The 18310-nt window shown below is 35.4% G+C and overlaps 1 protein-coding gene and 1 long non-coding RNA gene across 6 annotated transcripts in view; both read right to left on the bottom strand.

The window, feature by feature from the left end:
• The window catches only part of UBE2E2 (ubiquitin conjugating enzyme E2 E2), a 374957-nt gene that overhangs the window by 262157 nt on the left and 94490 nt on the right, over positions 1 to 18310 (bottom strand). The gene's annotated exons all lie outside the window — the stretch shown is intronic.
• LOC132683035 (uncharacterized) lies at positions 1659 to 5727 on the bottom strand. Its single transcript, XR_013549887.2, has 2 exons — positions 5604 to 5727; positions 1659 to 2217 (listed from the first exon to the last, which is right to left on the bottom strand). It is a non-coding gene; the product is annotated as an uncharacterized LOC132683035 (long non-coding RNA).

Below are 18310 nucleotides of genomic sequence, written 5' to 3'. Positions count from 1 at the left end.
CAATAAAGAAAAAGCTCCTTCAAAGTCCTGCTGCTAAAAGCCTAGAAGTGTACTAATAGAAACTAATGAGCTCATATAACTGAAAGTATGGTATTTAGAGCTGTGAAAGGTGGATACTAAGTTCAGCTCTGAATGACATGTTTACAGACCAAATTGGTTTATAAACACTTTGGGTATTAAAATCATTTCTGGCTTCTGAATATTTTAGGAGACAGTCTCCATTCTAGGTAAGCTGGGGAAAGGGCCATTTCTACAGTGTTTCATTACACACCTACCACATTAGAATTTATGGAGAGGTGCCACCAGAATGTAAATTTTTAACAAGATACCTGGGTATTTTTATGCATGATTAAGATCAGCTGCTCTCTTGTAAGCTACCACTTAATGCAGAAGCAAGATGCTTTGTAATAATTTTTATTCTTGCCAAATAAGGGAATCTCTCCATTTTTCTAGAGTGTAGAGCTTTGAGACTGCCAAATCACCTTAGGAGGGATAAGTATAAATTGCATCAACACCACATGCAAAGTTATGAACATCTCCTGGAACACCCCTTGTTACTAATGGCCCATTTAAGGCAAAGGTCTCTATAAGAGGGATGGAGAGATCTGCAGACATGATCACAGCTGAGCCTTGATGGAAGTCTTCCTAGTCAGCAATAAAGCCAACTGTGCCACACCCTCCAGCATTCGTGCCAATAGATACAAGCTGTCTGAGCCACTGGCTCCAATTAGTTGTTGTCTAATTAGCTTGCACACCAAAGGAAACAACACTGAGGAAATTCAACAATCTCTCATCAAAGCCTAATATTTAAATTCTTTGCATCAACTCATCTAAAGCCATTTGGCAGAGAATCTACACTTTTGCCCGCCTACATACCAATTTTCTGCCTACTATTCTGCCTCGTATTTTGGCAAAATACAAACTCTGCATTTGCTTTTTAACTGTTTTCAACAAACGCAAGACTACAGCAAGAAAATGTGCAATTTCATCCCCCAAGGCAACAGGTAAAATGGATCCACCATTCATTCAAGGGACATCTCTTGATGCCCATTCTGAGGACCATACTCACTTTTCCATAAATACCTTTCCATAAATACCTTTTCCATAAATACCTTTCCATAAATACTTGTCTAGTTGGTCTGACGTTTCAATATATTATTGAAATTTTGACTTTTAAGCTTAAGTAGAATTTCCTATTATAAAATATAAAATACCTATTATCTATGAATTCCTACCTTAATTTTCATATGATTAAACAATAAAATGTTCACAAAACATTATTTTGATAACTATTTTGTCATTTCTCAAGAGAAACCAACATCTGCCATAGCAAATAAGATGCTGGGATAAAAGGACAACAGGTTAAGTATGGATGTTTTATTCAATTTAGAGAGCACATGTGTAAAAGACTACTGAGACCGAGACATGTTAGCTAAATGACAGCGGAGTCTATGTCACAGACTCAAAGACAGAGAAGTAAAAGATACTTTTAGAAATCAATGAATCTTATCTTTTGTTTCACCAATTAGTAAATTTCCCTGTCAAAATTACTGGAATCCTTTATTTTTCTTCTCTTTTTTATTGAACCAAATTATTCTGAAATGCTGCATTCCTTTTCACATTAGATCTTTTCCTTAAAAAAAAAAAACTACAACTGATCTACTCAATATCTTTACTGTAACCACTGCCCCATGTTTATGGTAAGGAGATGAGTTAGTTATTACATACAGTAATCACTGTTAAATAAAAAGTGTGCATATCCCATCATCCTACACTAAGATTAACAGAAATATGGAACATTTCATGAAATCAGAACGTGAAACACTTCATCTTCACAAGCTCCTAGACCACACCAACTCCTAAAATTTGCACACAAAAGTTTCATCTGAACCTTACAATGCTTTTTTTCAGAACTGTAGAAGGTGTCACTGGTCTGTAAGATTTTGTACAGTCTTCCCAGAGTTGATGAAACAAAGTTAGAGTTTTTGGCTTATTTAATCAGAATACATCCTATTATTTTAGGTCTTCACTGCTTTTTCAAGACTTCAGCGAGACAGACTCCAACCAGCAGCGTGGTCCCTTGACCTACCATCTTCCTGATGCCCACCAAACAATTCTATAAAACGTTGCTTGCTCAAGTATTCTCTAGTGATTGTTTTTCTGGTATGTGTGGCCAAGAAGAGATAATAAGTGTTTCACCAGGCACTCATACTGGTCCTGACAAGAGGAAAAAAGGACAATGAAGTCATATACCACCACTGTCTAAAAGAACAGAAAAAGCAATTCCAAAATAACTTCCTGACAGTCTCCAATATTAATCACAACCACAAATAAACCTGGCTATAAGTACAATAAGCAATCTTATCTGTACTGGCTTTTACAAGCATTTCCCTCAGTTATAAGGCTGCTTAAAGAGTTTCTCATTAGTGAAATGGAGTGGACAATAGTGGGAGAAAAGCAGTAACAGTAGATTAGATTTTGTATTGCAGATTAAACTTTATCTGTCATTTTGAGGATTCTGGAAAATTTCTGATGCCCAAAACTATATACAGCCTCCAACTGTTTTTTAGAAGATACCTGACATTAATTATAACCTTTTTCTCACTTAATAATCAATATTCTTAGTAAGATTAAGTCATTTAGAAACATCAAGGGAAAAACACTTCTTCAATGTTCCTCTTTTAACCTAAAACAACTTAAAAATATAAAAATCTCAGCAGCTGCTCAAAGGGATACTCTCAAAAAAGAAAACAAAAACAGAAAAAGCACTGAAATTGGTGCTTTTCTCTTTTTTTAGATTGCAATTTACAAACACATAGCTATAAAAAGTAAAAATGAAAGAGGAAATTCTTACTTTTACATTAGGGAATTTCCAAGAACCAACTGGCAGTCCCTTGCCACCTAACTGTGAATTAAGAAAAAGTGTCAAATTTAAGGCATTTCTTCTTTTCCCACCCTGCCTTAAATCAATATTTCCCTCTTCTAAATTTCCATAATGCTTTATATGAAGTAGCCTAATGCTTAAATTCGGCTAAATGCTTAAATTAAATGCTGATACTTATATAGTTGTTCACAGCATGACAACGTAACTTGTCACCCAAACCAGGACATGTGAATGTGAAAGGGGATACTATTAGTAATTATGCCATGTTGAGAGGCATAAAACAAAACATACAGGCTCCCTAGTTATTCTCACCATTCTCTCTCCTCTACTGGACTGGAAGCTCAATGATACAGGGGGAGTTGGAAATTCATTATTATATTTATCACAGCAGCACATTACCTGGCACAAACTAAGCATTCAAGTCTTACATGCTGAAAAATGAACAAACAAACTCAAGAGGTCTTTCACAGCTGCTTTGGGAGCTACAAGTAACTAACATTCAAACTCCTTCGGATAACGGCTAAATTTGTAAGTCTATTGTTCTGGACTTAAACATCCAAGAAAAGGAAAAGAATGGAAACTACCTGGGCTATCTTGTTAAACATAATTTAATGTTCTCTATATAATCTGAAAGGACCTAAATATGTTCAAATTCTAACAGTAAAATCTTAATAAGTACCGCTATTCAAGAAAAACCTTCTGAAAATATGGTATACTCCTAGTAGCTGAATAATCTAGAGGATTTATCTTCTACCTCCAGCCCAGATTGGTATGTAAATTGTGGAAAGAGCACATACACTATTTTCATTTGCTTTTCAATATATTATTATTCCATGCATATTTACTATATACAATACACATTTTATTATTAAATCTAAATCCTTGTCCCAAAGAAAACAAACAAACAAAAAAAAGGATAGCACTACTGTGTGGCTGATTCTACTCTTAAAGAGTAAAAGTATTCTACTATTTGTATTCTTCATGAACAAAATGATTATGTGCCTAGCTGACTAAAAACTAAAGCTTGCCTAATAGTAAATAAGGACCTATTCTGTCCTGTTCCCCATTAACTTTGTATCAGCAGATCTAGTTTTCATTAGGACTAGTACTGGTTGATGACAGAAGCAATTGGTATTGCTAAAATATTTACAGTTTCATTTCAATTCCACCTTGGTTTGCTGAATAGACATAAAACCACAATCTTTATCATATGTGCCAGTTCCTGTAATTCACAACTGAGCCCAATTCCACTATTCATTATAGAACATGAAATGTAACAAAACAAAACACCATAGATAAAAAAAAAATAATTTGAATCCATTTAGGTCTTTTTTTAATTTTTAATACTTTTCCCGAAAGAAAGGTGTGAAAAAATCTTAAGAAACATTTCTTAACTACTTTTCTTTCATGCAATTTTAGTCAACAGTAGATAAGTCATCATTATCCGTGATAATTGGGAGGCAGAAATAATAGGGACAACTATTTTCATTCTTCTTCACACCTAAACTTTAAGGAATCTCATAACAAGTAACAAAAGTGAAGCATGTGAACTTCATTTCCTATTCCACTCTCAGGTATTACAGCTAATAAAGCGCCAAACTGTCAGAAGGTGGTTACTAGAAGGAAAGGAGAAAAGCACTGAAAACAGAGGAACTTGTTAATCAGACCCTCACCAGATCTTCTAGATATATCCACCTTTAAACTTACTTCCTAATTTAGAAGGAAGTTTCGTCTTTTTAAAATTCACTTATAGGATAGTCAAGAGTTAAGCTAAGATTTTTATTTTTATTTATTATTATTTAAGTAGGCTCCATGCCCAACATGAGGTCTGAACTCACAACCCTGAGATCGAGTTGCCTGCTCTACCAAATGAGCCAGGCAAGTGCCCCCAAAACTTTTTATTTTTAAGGAGAGACAAATGATGATAGACCTCAATCAACAAAATTTCATTTTTGTAAAATATCAAATGTACTGAACCATACTTTTTGTTTTAATAAAATCACTGATTCAACTAATGCAACATTACAACAAAACTATTGGCCCAGGCACCAACTGAAGACTCCAGAATATTTATGCAGCAAAAACCAACAAAACATCATGTAGTAAGTAGTTAAGCATTCAACACTCACAGTTATTCCAGGATCAGAGGGCACACACTGCTTGGTTTATATGGCTTACAGACACATATCAAGCCTGCAGTATTCATTCATCCATTTATTTTTTAAAATATTTACTAAGCTCCACTATGGTTCATTCAAGGCCCTGGAGAAGTGAAAAGGCACATCACAATTTTTGCCTTCCAGAAGCTCAGGAGCACCTGGGTGGCTCAGTCAGTTAAGCATCCAACTCTTGATTTGGGCTCGGGTCATGATCTTACAGTTCATGAGTTCGAGCCTTCTGAGTTTGAGAATGCTTGGGATACGCTCTCTCCCTCTCTCTGCCTACCCTGCTGGCACGTGCACGAGCATGGTGTCTCTCTCTCTCTCTCTCAAAAATAAACAAACATTTAAAAAAACCTCAATCATGGTATCAACAAATACTACTTGTACCAAATGAGGCAGTACGAAAGTGCTATAAAGTATAGAGAAATAAAGGATTTTTGTCTCCTTTAAAAAAAGGCAGGCTTCACAGAGGTGTCATTTGAACTAAAACTGAGAGAAAGATAGGAGTCTGCTAAAAGTGGGAAGAAAGGAATGCTGGCATTCAGAGTTTAACTTACATTCCTTCCATTTGTGCTACCTTTGGGATCATGCCAAATGACAGATTATTCCTCTTAAATTTTCAAGAATAAAGATCATCAAGAGTTCTGCATTCCCTGGAAGAAACAAGATAATAAATACTACCATGACTGACCAGTGACATGCAAAAAAAAAAAAAAAAAAAAAAAGGTAACTATAGAGGTAAATTATTAAGGTCATAAAATTTAGGCCAGTTAAACTCCAAACCTCAGTTTCCCCACCTATAAAACAGAAATAATAAAAGTTGTCTAACCTACCTTCATAAGGGGGCTATGAGAATCAAATATAATATATAGAAAGCTTCTTTTACTATATAGCAATAAAGCAGTATATCATAATTTCTTAAGACCTAATTAATATTGATGTTAATTAATTTCTGATTCACGGTTTCAAAAAATTTCTAAAGTGAGGTATATAGATTTTATATATTTACATTAATACTGACTATATTTTAGCTTTATTAAAACATAAATACTGAGAAAGGAGAAAAAAATGCTTTCTGCTAAAAAAATTTAGGGGTCTGTGGCTTAGTTAAGCCTAAAATCAAGTTATTTGATATAAATGCCAAATTAATGCTAAACAAAAAATATTAGATTACAGGGGGAAATATATGCTATTTCTAAAGCTTTCTGGAAGAAGACGACTATACATCGCTTCATAGATTTTTTTGAAGTGTTATAATATTTTTTAATGTTTATTTCTTTTTGAGACAGAGAGACACAGAGTACAAACAGGGAGGGGCAGAGAGAGAGGGAGACACAGAATATGAAGCAGGCTCCAGGCTCTGAGCTGTCAGTACAGAGGCTGACGAGGGGCTCATACTCACAAACAGCAAGATCATGACCTGAGCCAATGTTGGATGCTTAACCAACTGAGCGACCCAGGCGTCCAGGAAGTGTTACAATTTTGTTCTTGCCTTTACAGTTATATTTGTGTAATATCAAATTCTGATGCTTAGAAAGTTACATAATCTCTGAGGACTTCAGTTACTTCACTAAAATTGGTAGGGTAGGACTAACTAAAATCTAAGGTTCGAAACATCCCTTAAAATTCTAATAAAAAGGCATTAGAGAATGTATACAGAGAGGTAGTTACAGTCCTACAAAATAAGATACAAAGCTTACAAAGCTTCACAGAAAACACTAAAAAGAATACCTTGTGATTAGTTTCTAAGTGATTTCCCAGTCTAAAAAGCAGCACTTTGGTCCAGGAGAAATAACACAAGCTATACCAGCTTCAAGTTTTACCAATCTCTAACTGGAGAACTCAGCTTAAATTAAAACTAATCACTGTAAGAATGCTAACCCCACATAAATACATTTAGAGTTTTAAAAAGCTTTCAAGATATCTTGCTGGCCCTTTCAACTAACTGAGTAAAATTTTAAAAAAAATTACAGCCCAGATGGTGACATTTACATCAAATAAATACCCATGAAAGAGATGTGCTATAATAAGTTCATTACGAAAAATTTCAGCTTCCAACAAAATGAAGACTTAGCTTACATAATTAGCTCGTTAAATATTCCAGGAATAATTTTAGTTATTGAAATGAAATTTTATTAACATTCTTCTCTAATCATTTATCTTTAAATGTTTTCTTCAGTGTTTTGTGTGTAGGTGCAAAAAAAAGGGCTATTAAATCAAATGAGGAATGATTTTAATAATTTTAACAAAGGGTTTTAAAACTTTTCAACGCTTGAATATGTTGAAAAATAACATCAGCACTAATGGAAATCATTTTTCTATGGTCTGTATTCCCTCAAGAGCTATATGCTGTTCCAATCTTCTGTCTGTCTCACTACCCTACCTCAAAGACAGTGCTTTAAAAATTATTCAAGGGGTTAGACTTTCTAGAATGGCCATATGAGGAGCTCAGAGAACTCCCCCAGCCCACCCCAACATTTATTAAACTTGCAAAAATCAGCAGAGACATTCACAGTCTCTGGAGATTGATCAAACAGCTTGCAACAAACTGCAAAGTATTACCAAATAAAATCTACAGACACTTGGTAATAATAGTGGAATGCCACAGCATTCCATCTAGAGCTTGCATGTGCCCCCAGCAACTCTGTGTTATAGAAGAGCTGTTCTAGTAGGTTCATCAATGGAGTAGCAGTTCACATCTCCCCCAGATACCCGGAGTGGAAGAGCTATTCCTAGAGGATGTGGCAGCTGGTAGACATGAGCAAGTGTCATCTCCCACAGCACTAGGCTGCAGAAGATCTACAACAAGAAGGTGGGAGCTACAAGGCAGCACCTGTTTGTTACTACCAACTCCTATTACTAGATCTGGACCATGGATAATTGATGTTAAATGGCAGGATCACTTTCCAGCCTCTTACACACACACACACACACACACACACACACACACACCCCTTCTGCTCCACAGGGAAGATACAGGTGGACAGCTGATAAAGAGTAAACTCCTCATCACCCTCCAACTCCTGATCCACGGTACAAAAGTTAAGCCTAGAAGAGGGTCTAAACAAGCCTCAAAGACTGGCAGCACCCTACCTGGTCCAAGGAGCCTGACTTTCTTTGGATCAGAATGTGGAGAAATTTATGTCTCAGAACATTACTAAAAACGAAAGAGCGCTCACCTTGTGTTAAGCTTTTGTCCTAACCAACTCCCATCTGTGAATGTCACCCCATTTGGAAACAGGGCCTTTGCAGAGGTAATCAAGTTGATAATAAGGTCATCAGAGTGGAACCCAATCCAATATGACTGGTGTCCTTATAAGAGAGAATTTGGACACACACACAGAGGAGAAGAGCAGGTCAAGACACAGACACATGAGAGAAGATGGCCATGTGAAGACACAGACAGAGCTCGGAGTGATGCGTTTATAACCCATGGAATACCAACATTTACTGGCAAACACAAGAAGCCAGTAAAGGCAAGGAGGATTTTCCCCTACAGGTTTCAGAGGGAGCATGGCCTGGCTGATACCCTGAGTTTGGACTTGTGGACTTAAGAACTGTGAGACAATATACTTTGGTCGTCTTAAGCCATCCAGTTTGTGGTAATTTGTTATGGTAGCCCTAGGAAACTAATCACAGCCAGGAATTGGTGAAGGCCAACTGCTGGGTTGACACTGACAGAGGACAGTCAGAATCTTAGCAGGATATGGAGGGTGGAGGGGCAAAGAGAATACAACTAAAACCACAATAATCCCTGGTGGTCCTGAACACCATACACATATGCAAGGCTGTGCTTTATGAGGAACAACTCAAGAAGGACATTTTGTGGTATAAGTCCCTGGGCTGAACACAGGGCTAACATGTAACCTCTATGAACATTGAGAACTTTATGTCAAGCAAAAGACTTCAGTCATAAAAAACACGTTTTATGATTCCATTTATATGAAATGTCCAGAACAGACAAGACTCTTGAGTTGAAAAGTAGATTAGCAGCTGCCTAAGTCTGGAGGTATGGGGAAATGAGTGACTGCTCATGAGTACAGAACTTCTCTTGGGGATGATAGCTGTACAATTCTTTTTTTTTAATTTTTTAATTTTTTTACATTTATTTTTTGAGAGACATAGAGCAAAGTTGGGGAGGGGCAGAGAGAGGAGACACAGAATTGTGAACAGGCTCCAGGCTCCGAGCTGTCAGCACAGAGCCTGACGCAGGGCTCGAACTCACAAACCGTGAGATCATGACCTGAGCCGAAGTTGGACGCTTAACCGACTGAGCCACTCAGGGGCCCCAATAGTTGTACAATTCTAAATATTCTAACTGAATTGTATACTTTAAAAATGAGTGAATTGCATAGTAATGTGGATTATATCTCAATAAATCTGTTATTTAAAAAAAACTAGTAAAGCCTACAACTTGCAAAGAACTAGGACAAAATAATGAAGAGATATGAAGAACAATTCAGGGCTATGAATGAAAACAGGTCAGGATGGAGATTAACACCTTGAACCTAGCCAATGGGCACAGAGAAGAGGGGACTAATGAAGGGAAACAATGTGTTGGTATAACAACAGTACTTAAGAGTGGACGTGAGGAATTAAGGGGAGAAAGATGTGTGGGTGCCTGGGTGGCTCAGTCAGTTGAGTGTCCAACTTCGGCTCAGGTCACGATCTCGCAGTCTGTGAGTTCAAGCCCTGCGTCGGGCTCTGTGCTCACAGCTCAAAGCCTGGAGCCTGCTTCAGATTCTGTGTCTCCCTCTCTTTCTGCTCCTCAGCTGCTCACATGCTGTCTCTCAAAAATAAAGATTAAAAAAATAAATAAAAAATTTTAAAAAAGGGGGGAGAGATGTCTAGGACAACTTCCAGGTTGCTTTTTTAGGTACCTTTGTATTAGGCACTGTGACAACCCAGGCAAAACTTGGTTTTCCCCCAGGAGGGGGTGCTTTCATGTATGGCTGCTGCTAAAGCTGTGTGACTGACATATCTGCTTCTTGAAAGAGGACTGCTCTCTGAACCCCCACTGGGTACGAACCACTAGTGCTGGCCAGACCTTGGAGATTTTCGCTAAGTTCTACAACCAGCTATCACACTTGATACCAAAAGAGAAGGACAATCTGTAAAAAGGGGAAGGGTAGTTTTTTTTTGCCACAGGGTTGTTTTGAGAATTAAATGTGCTAATATACATAAAAGAGTTCAGAATAGTGTCTGGCATTGGTCAGCATCAGGTAAGTGTTAGCTATACAATGAAGAGAATTACAGTGCATTACCAAGGTCAACATACAAACGCTTCTAGTAAGATAAAGATTACAACATTTGAGGGGAATGTGCTCACCTATAACCATTCTCACCAAGAATGCAGGTTTGGGCAGAACAGCCAGGTTCATTTAGACTAAAGACATCATCAAGACTTAAGCAAGAAAAGAGCAACAAAACAATACACCCAGATCCTTCCTCTTTACTTTGGAAGATTACAAAGTTTATAAACCCAGGCTTTGATCAATTTTGGTTAACACGGTCAATGTAAACTAACTACAATATAAATTCGGTTTACAGTTTTGACAAGTAACCTCATGAGAGACCCCTAACCAGACAGCCTGGCAATGCTGCACTCAAATTCCTGACTCACAGAGATGATACAGTGTTTCTGTCACTACATCCTGGGGAAGTTCATTATGCAGCAATAAATAACTGATATATTTCTTCACCATTACAGCTCTAGCACCTAGCACAGTACTTATTACAGTTACCAATGAATGAATGAAAGAATGAGGCATTTGAAATAACACCTAGCACCTAAGCTATTATAACTGTGTTCATTTTCCCAAACTATTCTCGTGATCTATCCAAATTATAATAAATTTTGAGAAACTAACAGATACCATTTGTGTCTAACAGGATTAACTGTCTTAAAATGATTAAAAACTCTTTTTTAAAAGTTCAAGGCATAGTTAAAATTTTTATGATTAAATGATGCAAAACCATTTTCATTACATTAACATTAGTATAAAAACAATATCATCTTTGTAAAAAGTCATCTTCTAATTTTATTGTTAATTCAGTTGAACAAAATATAGCACCACAATGGAATCTTCACACTGAAGGCTGATCATAGTAACATGAATAAATCACAGGAAAATGATGGGAAAATTAACATCTGTCATCCTAAAGAAAGAAAAACTAGAAAGCAGTCTTACAAGTGAAAGAAAGTAATATCTAAATTCCTGGCATTGCTCTAGGTACTGTGCATATTTCATCTCATTTAACCCTTACAACAATTCTAAAACAAAGGGCATTATTTCCATTTTGTCCTTCTTAAGTAGACACAGTTAACAAGTAATGGAGCTAGTATCTAATGCAAGGAATATCTGATTTCAAAATCTGCAAACATTCCGTTATTCACCTCAAGGCCACTTGTTAAAGTATTTTGGGGAGTTTGTAAAATCTCAAGGCTCACATTCTTGAAACTCATTTCCCTAGAAGGTGCCTCTTGATTAGTATGTCTGAAGAAAAGTACACATATGCAAAACTAAGACTATTCAAAACCAAACTAATTCTGTGCTCCTCTAAATCTTCCCCATTTGTGAATTACTGCTTAAGTTGTAGAGCATTAAGAAGTCTACTTCCTTTTAACTTATGTAATGAGAACTACTTAATTCATTAAATAGACGTGTTTTTTTAATAATTCATAAATTTAAAATCCTATAAACTTTTAACAAAAATAACACGTGATAATTCATAAGCAACATTACTGAAAACATGATTATTTTATGGTATCTGTACAATATGAACATAACTGCTAAAACAATTTTTTAAACTATTGTGTTGACTTTAGCGCTTACTTGCTGAACTCAACTTCTGTTTAAAATAACAACAGTATAAATGTTTTCATTTATATAAGCAAATATTAAAAAATGGAAATAGAACAAACACAATGACACCTGTTCCTTTTCAAAGCCATACTAAAATGACAGTATAAAACTTGTAAAAAAAAAAAAAAAGAATAAATATATCAGTGTGAAGGTAAATGGAAAAGAAGTGATAAATTCTGAGAGCTGGAAAGCACATAACCAAGTAATAATGATTTAGGAGATTCGAGAAACTAACCCATAAATAAATATGTAAGAGTGTCCAAGAATTACTGGACATGAAAGAGTCAAAAAAGAGTAAATTAATGAAATACTATACAGAGGAAAAAATTAACTATTATTAATATACTCAAAGAGATATTCACAACCATAAAACTGTAATTATACTACTTTTTTTAAAAATTCACAAAATGAAAAGAGGGCATAGGAAGTTCTATCTTATTTAGACAGCAAATTTTAATCAAATATGGGTACCACTTCTACTCAAAATATCTCCAAATTAGTGTCCTGCGTTTAAATTTCTTTGAATTACAAAGATTGTACTATTCTAGATGTCAGTTTCTCTGCTGCTTTTCTTGCATTATAAAGCCTATAATGTCTTTATTATAAACAGAAGGATTCTTAACATACTGAGGAAATGTGTCAATCTTCCTTACTCAGTTTTAGTCAATTGGTTAAGATTTGCTTGATTTACTTGCAGAATTCACATTTGATAACAGAATTTAGTTTTTAAAATATCTAAAAATGATCACACACATCTTTGTGCATTGGTAGAAAAATACTTAAAACTCTTCCATCTTATACACTAAGCAGTTGAGCCAGGTTCTAAACTCAATGTCCATGGTTCAATGGTGGTTCTTGCTCTGTAGGTATCCAATGGTTCATTTGCTTGTCATTCCAGATGGAATGATGGCACTATAAGAAAGCCAACTGGGAGTAGCAAAGTGAAAAAAATGTGAATGTGTCTGGCCATAAATCATAAATTGGTGCTACTAAGCAACAGCTACATTTGCAACGTATACGAAATGACAATTCACTCAACTCTTTATTTTGACTGAAATCTTACCGACATCTATAATCTGAACTGGAACATTTTAATATTTTTTAATAGATACAGTTGTTTAGCATTCATATACCACTCATTTCTGAAAATACAATGATTACATGTCCTCAGAGGGCAGGGGCAGTGGATACTGAACTAACATGGCACTTCAGATCCAATCCACAAATAAAATACTGTTCTGTTAGTGGGCTTTAAGTTAAAGGATTCTGTTTCTTTCAACAGAAGTCTGCTTCAGTTCTTAGACATACTTCCCAGAATTATAGCAATGTCAGCTGTTAAGTGAATTCAGGCATAGATAGGTCAAATGACTTGCTCAGGATAACAGAATAATTACATTTTTAATTAGATTTGGGCACACAAGTGGCTAACTCTCAATCACTATTACAAAATGAAAAGACACATCAAAACTTAGTTTATTGTAACTACTTCATTGGGTAGTAGGTTTCTAGTACATGTTTTTCTAAACATTTTATTTTCAGGCTCTTGCTTTTTTAACTACCATTAATTTCTGAAGAGGGTTCATCCAAGAGTAATTGTTAATAAGGTCATGTTATCACTTAAAAACCCTATAACAAAAACCTGGTGTTAGAAAAATGAAGAATGGTTTCATAGTAATGTTCCTGGAGAATACCAAAGTAAATAAAATAGGTGAGAAAGGAATGTTTATAATTTTATATTGTCAAAAGAAGAGGGAACATTAAATATTGTCTTCTAAAGGGTTACAAATGTAGTTCTCAAAGTGTGGCACAAAAACTTCTGAGGATCCCAGAATCTTTCAGAATTAATGAAGTCAAAATTATTTTCATAACAATACTACTTCATTTGCCTTTTCCACTGTGTTGACATTTGTACTAACTATGCAAATGCAACAGTTGGTAAGACTTGGTGCCTTATGTCAAATTAATGAAATTGGACCAAACCACACTACCTGCAGTTAAAAAAAAGAGACCGCTTCACTTGCTCTTGATAATTCAGTAAAAGTTACTAGCAGTATTAAACACTGACCCTTAAACATGCATAAAGCATTTTTACTGCATACCAAAATATGATGGCTGTGATGAAGTAAAGCACTTGTATATGTGTTAGAGGTGCAAGCTAAGTTTGCTGCTTTTTTCATGTGCTTTTTCTTAAAAGAATAACTGACAGGCACCTGGATGGCTCAGTTGGTTGAGCACCGACTTCAGCCCTGGTCATGATCTCTTGGTTCGTGGATTCAAGCCCCGTGTTGGGCTCTGTGCTGACAGCTCAGAGCCTGGAGCCTGCTTCAGATTCTGTGTGTCCCTCTCTCTCTCTGCTCCTCCCCCATTCATGCTCTGTCTCTTGCTGTCTCTCAAAAATAAACGTTAAAATTTTTTTCAAAAAAGAAAGAATGACAGATAAACTATTCTTATTCAGACTTGGGCATACAGCAGGTATTTTCTGAAAATAATAACTGAATGAACCTATTGTGTGTGTGTGTGTGTGTGTATATATGTATATATGTGTATATACATATATAGCATATAAACTGAAAGTATTTGTTGCCAACGATAAAAGTTGACCTCCCAAACAAAGATCAAAATTTTGGAAAACCTGAATCTGCCACCAATACTTAAAAGATATTTGTCCAGGGGCGCCTGGGTGGCGCAGTCGGTTAAGCGTCCGACTTCAGCCAGGTCACGATCTCGCGGTCCGTGAGTTCGAGCCCCGCGTCGGGCTCTGGGCTGATGGCTCGGAGCCTGGAGCCTGTTTCCGATTCTGTGTCTCCCTCTCTCTCTGCCCCTCCCCCGTTCATGCTCTGTCTCTCTCTGTCCCAAAAATAAATAAAAAACGTTGAAAAAAAAAAAAAAAAGATATTTGTCCAGAATATAAATTAATTTACAACAAAGGAGCCAAAAATATACAATGGGGAAAGGACAGTTTCTTCAATTAATGATGCTGGGAAAACTGAACAGCCACATGCATAAGAATGCATAACTAGTACTATCTCACACCATACACAAAAAAGCAACTCAAAATGGATTAAAGACCTGAATGTAAGACCTGAAACCTTAAAATTTCTAGAAGAAAACACAGGTGGTAAGTTCCATGACATCAGTCTTAGCAATGTATTTGTGGATCTGTTTCCAAAGGGAAAGGAAACAAAAGCAAAATTAAATAAGACTACCTCCAACTAAAAAGTTTCTGCACAGTGGAGGAAGCCATCAATAAAATGAAAACACAACTTGTGAATGAGATATTTGCAAATGATATATCTGATAAGCGATTAATATTCAAAATGTATAAAGAATACATACCATTCAACACCAAAAAAGCAAACAACCCAATTAAAAAATGAGCAGAGGATATGAATAAATATTTTTGCAAAAAGACATATAGATGGCTAACAGACACATAAAAAGTTGATCAACTTCACTAACCGTAAGGGAAATGCAAACTGAAACCACAATGAAATATCACCTCACATCTGTTAGAATGGCTAGTGTCCAAAAGACAAAAAATAACAAGTGTTGGCAAGCATATAGAAAAAGGGGAACCCCTGTATACTGTCGGTGAAAATGTCAATTGGTGCAACACTGTGGAAAACAGTACAGAGATTCCACAAAAAATTAAAAGTAGAACTACCATATGATCCATCAATTCTATTTCTGAGTGTTTATGTGAAGAACAGGAAAACGCTAATCCGAAAAGAAGTATGCTCATTGCAGCCTTATTTACAATAGCCCGGATGTGGAAACAACCTAAATGTCCACTGATGGATAAATAGATAAAGAAGATATGGTGTATATATATGTACAATGGAGTATTACTCAGCCATTAAAAAGAATGAGATCTTGCCATTTATGACAACAAGAAAGGACATAGAGGGTAATATGCTAAGTGAAATAAGCCAGACAGAGAAGACAAATACCATATGATTGCACATGTGGAATCTAAAAAATAAAACAAACCAACAAAACAGAAACAGACTCAAATACAGAGAACTGGTGGTTGCCAGGTTGGTGGGGGAAAGAATGACTGAAAATAGGTGAAAAGGTATTTAAAACTTCCAGTTATAAAATAAATAAGTCACAAATGAAAAGTACCACATACAGAATACAGTCATTAAGATTGTAATGATTTATGTGACACATGGTAACTATACTTAACATGGTGAGCACTGAATAATGTATAGAACTGTTGAATCATTATGTTGTACATCTGAAACTAATAACACTGTATGTCAACTATACTTCATTTAAAAAAAAAAAACATGTGGTATGTATGTGTACACACACACACACACACACACACACACACACACACACACAGGATTACTACTCAGGTATAAAAGAGAAGAAAAATTTTGCCATTTGCAACAACATGTATGGACCCTGAGGGTATTACGCTAAGTGAAATAAGTCAGGTGGGGAAAGATAAATACCATATGATTTTACTTACATGTGAAATGTAAAAACAAAACAAAACAGAACAAAACAAAACAAAACAAAAACTCATAGATACAAAGAACAAACTGGCAGTTACCAGAGAGGAAGAGGGTTGGGTGGTGGGTAAAATAGGTGAAGGGGCTCAAATGTATAGCCATGGATGAAACTAGACTCGTGGTGATGATCACTTTGTAATGTATACAAATATTAAATTATAACGTACACCTGAAACATATAATATTATATACCGATTTGATCTCAATATATTTTTTCTCATGAGACCAGTGGTAATATTTAAAAAATGGGATATTGTTTGGATAGTACATAAGGAAATACATAAACATTTGGAAGGTTTACATAATTTCCAAATGACCAATGCCTGATGTTATAATATCATGCACAGGTAAAAGATTCATTCAAAGAAGAAGGGAAAAAACCAAAAAGTAAAACATGCACACACACCCACACACACACACACACACACACACCCAGACAGTAAGTGAACGAATGCATGCATGCAAAGTGTAATACAGACCAATGTATTTAAATGCAACAAAGTATGAAAAGTTCACTAATTAACTTACTTCACTGATACAATTACTAGTTGTCAACTTTTAGTATATTATCAAAAATACCCACAATCATCTGAAAAAGCTATTAAAACAAACCTCCCTTTTTCCAATTATATATGTGTGTCATATACTTCCAAAAACATATCATAAGAGACCAACAGAAAGAGAATTCAGCTGTGGTTTAATAAAGTCAGACATTAAAGAGGTTTGCAAAAATGTAAAACAACGTTCCTCCAAGAATTTTTCAGAATACAAACTAATGCGTATTTTTCTTAACACATTTATGTTAACATAAAATGGGTTGTACTACTGCTGTTTTAATTAGGTAATCTCTCCACCCAACAAGGGGCTCAGACTCATAACAATGAGACCAAGAGTGGCATGCCCAAGTGCCCCTACTGTTATTATTTTAAACAAGTTAATTTGTAAATGTATTTCAAATTTTAATTGCTAACATAGAAAATATTGATAGATATAATCTAACAATTTTCAAGACACATGAAGGACTTGTGTCTTTTATAGATTATACTTTAAAGTTTCCTTAATACCTAAAAAGTAGTATTTATACCTCAACTGAAAAGACACATTATTGTATGACTTCTACAGTTGAATTAAATATGAAAATTTATACCTGATAATAACAAATAAATTACACTTTCCTTCTTGATCTGATGATGCTTCTAAATTAAAAGTTAGGGTGTTTTTTTTTTAATGTTTTTGCTCTTTTAGATGCCTTAATTCTAAAACCAACACAAAAGGAGAAAAATATACTAGGACACTTACTAGTAATACTCTATAATGGGTTGGCAAATGACTGCCCACAAGCCAAATCAGACCTGCACTTTGTTTTTGGTAAAGTTTTATTGGAATGCAGCCACATTCATTAGTTTAAGTATTATGTGGCTGCTTTCATACTACCTTGCCAAACTAAACAAGAAGTCTAGCTTGGGTCCTGCTATTAACTAATATGATCAAGGGCAAGTCATAAATTCACTATCATTTATAAAATGCACAGATGCATTCGCTGATTTCTAAAATCCTTTCTATCTCTAAAAGTATCTAAAAGTTAAGTGATTTAGAAACATATGCTCAATGTTTCTCTTTCCAATTTTCAAAGATCCCATAATCTTGCCCTGAATCTATTCCCCACTATCCAACAGTTATTTTTCCAAATTAGGAAGATGCTTTATTACCATTTACATCTCCTATTTTTTGTTTCTTGCTGTTTCTCCACCACTAAAATCTCTCTTTTACTCTTCTAGCAAGGACCGCACACAACATTAAGAGCTCAATTTCACACCTTTCGGGAACCTTCTCTGGTGACTCTAACTCATAGTAATCAAAACCACTGAGTTGTTT

Source organism: Panthera onca, chromosome C2 (assembly GCF_046562875.1).
Source record: "Panthera onca isolate mPanOnc1 chromosome C2, mPanOnc1 haplotype 2, whole genome shotgun sequence".
Lineage (NCBI taxonomy): Eukaryota > Metazoa > Chordata > Mammalia > Carnivora > Felidae > Panthera > Panthera onca.
This window is presented reverse-complemented; position numbering and strand designations above follow the sequence as displayed.